This window comes from Chelonoidis abingdonii, chromosome 1 (genome assembly GCF_003597395.2).
Source record: "Chelonoidis abingdonii isolate Lonesome George chromosome 1, CheloAbing_2.0, whole genome shotgun sequence".
In the NCBI taxonomy this organism is placed as follows: Eukaryota; Metazoa; Chordata; order Testudines; family Testudinidae; genus Chelonoidis; species Chelonoidis abingdonii.
The window spans coordinates 214,473,106-214,475,976 of record NC_133769.1 but is presented as its reverse complement, the minus strand read 5'-3'; positions in this window follow the sequence as shown (position 1 = coordinate 214,475,976).

Below are 2,871 nucleotides of genomic sequence, written 5' to 3'. Positions count from 1 at the left end.
CCTTTTTTCAGTTGATTCAATTGCTTGTGTGAGGTTTGGCTCTTCCCCCCTTCACTGTATCTCAGATGAAGTTTCTTTTCCCTGCTGGGATGTAGCCCTGCTGTCTCTTCACTCTCTTCCCCCCACCCCACCCCACCCCACCCCACTCCACTCCACTCCACTCCATTCCTGCACTGAAGGGTTAAAAACAGCCCTGGGAAGGGGCTGGGGCTGGAGAAAGCAGTTTTTAGGCTGGACTGATTGGGGGAAGTGGCTGCAGCTGGGGCCATGCCCCAAACAGTCTCAGCTGGCCCTACAAAGGCAGAGAAGCCAGGGGCAGATAGAAGTCAGTCTTCCTCTATCTGAAAAGGGAGAAGGGCTTAGCTGTAAGGAGCTGGACACAAGGTACCTGACTAAAGTAGGGCTGGGGAGCTCTAATCTGGAAAGACCCAAGCTGCAGCCTAGCATTGGGCTAAAAGGTACTGGGGGTTGCAGAGGGCCACCCAGGGGTAGGCCAAGACAGCAGGTCCAAACTCAACCTTGCCAGTGATGAGTAGGCTGATACTGCTGTCTGCCCCAGGATGTGGGGGCTAGACAATGACTGGCAGTAGCCATATACTGAGGCAAGGTGGGGATAGTGGGTGGGGGTTCCCCTGGGAGGGGGAGACCTTAAGATTGAGGGATTACTGCTAGAGGGCAGCACCCCAGCTAAAAGGGCACAGGGGCCAGAGGACAGGCAGATCACTGGCCTGCAGAGGGTGCTCTGGAGCTGGAACAAGCTAATTCCAAAGGACTACCAGTGGGAGGTGCTGCAGGGGTGAGTCTGCAATCTACATCGTGCAAGCTTGCAGTGAGGCCCACTCTTCTAAGACAACTACGTTCTGGTTCCCACTCTTAATTGAATACTCTTTGTAAATCTATAAATATACTAAAATTAGGGCTGTCAAGCGATTAAAAACTTCAGTGTGATTAATTGCACTTAATGTTTATTTAAATAGTTTTGTATGTTTTCTACATTTTCAAATATATTGGTTTTAAATTACAGAGAATACAAAGTGGTCAGTGCTCTTTTTTTATTACAAGTATCTGCACTGTAAACAAAATAAATAGTATTTTTCAATTCACCTAATATGATACTATAATGCAGTCTCTATCATGAAAGTTGAACTTACAAATATAGAATTAGGTACAAAAACCTGAATCCCAAAATGAAACAATGTACAATTTTAGAGCCTGTAAGTCCACTCAGTCCTACTTCATGTTCTGCCAATCACTCAGACAAACAAGTTTGTTTACATTTTCAGGAGATAATGTTGCCATACAGCGTTATCTGAAAGAGAACAGGTGTTCTGATGGCACTTTTGTAGCTGGCATCACAAGATATTTATGTGCCAGATGCACTAAAGATTCATATGTCCCTTCATGCTTCAACCACCATTGCAGTGGACATGCGTCCATGCTGATGACAAGTTCTGCTCGATAACGATTCAAAGCAATGCGGACTAATGCATGCTCATTTTCATTATCTGAGTCAAAAACCACCAGCAGAAGGTCGATTTTCTTTTTTGGTGGTTCAGGTTCTATAGCTTCTGCATCAGTGTTGCTTTTTTTAAGACTTCTGAAAGCATGCTCCACACCTCATCCCTCTCAGATTTTTGGAAGGCACTTCAGATTCTTAAACCTTGGGTCGAGTGCTGTAGATATTTTTAGAAATCTCACATTGGTATCTTCCTTTGTGTTTTGTCAAATCTGCAGTGAAAGTGAACAACCGTTGTGGGTCATCATCTGAGACTCTTAACATGGAATATTATGGCAGAATGCAGGTAAAACAGAGCAGGACCTACAATTCTCTCCCCACACGTCACAAATTTAATGCATTATTTTTTAAATGAGTGTCATTGGCATGGAAGCATGTACTCTGGAATGGTGGCTGAAGCATGAAGGGGCATATGAATGTTTAGTATATCTGGCAAGTAAATACCTTACAATGCTGGCTACAAAAATGCCTGTTCTCATTTTCTGGTAACACTCTAAATAAGAAGAGGGCAGCATTATCTCTGTAAATGCAAACAAACTTGTTTGTCTTACAGCTTGGCTGAACAAGAAGTAGGACTGAGTGGACTTAAGCGCTGAAGTTTTACATTGTGTTTGAATGCAGGTATGTAACAAATCTGAATTTGTAAATTGCACTTTCACAACAAAGACATTGCACTTCAGTATTTGTATGAGAAACTGAAAATTACTGTATCATTTTTACAGCTCAAATATTTGTAATTATACAATTTGATTTCAATTACACAGAATACAATGTGAATGTAGAAAAACATCCAAAATGTTTAATTTAATTGCACTGAAACAGTAGAATACCAATTGAAAACTGCAATTTTCATCATTAATTTGAGTTAATAGCATGAATTAAGTCATTAATTGACAGCCCTAAAATAAATTTAAGACTGTGACCTACACCAGTCAAAAGCAAGGACATTCAGAATTAAGCTTGGATCACCATTCTCAGGCCATACCAGTGTTATCTAGGTAATTGTCCGAGTTTCCAATCTGAGCTACTCTGAGTACCTTTCTTGGACAATTTCCAGGACTGGCAACATTTTTGAAGGGGTAAATGCACAATCTCAAACATTTATGACCAGTAGGTGTAAATTACATACACCATGCCTTCATGTAAAAGTAGGTTATAAACAACATAAAGTGATTCTAGAGTAAGATAGGTCTCATATCTAACATATGGCTTCATGTTTAACTGAATGGCTGAAAACTTAGGTGAAAGTTTTGTTAAGCTCCTTGGACTCATTAATGACAAGCCTGGTAAAAGAGATACAGCAAAGGAAGACTGTGGTATTAGCAGCCACTGCAGATACATTGGAGATGGGGAGG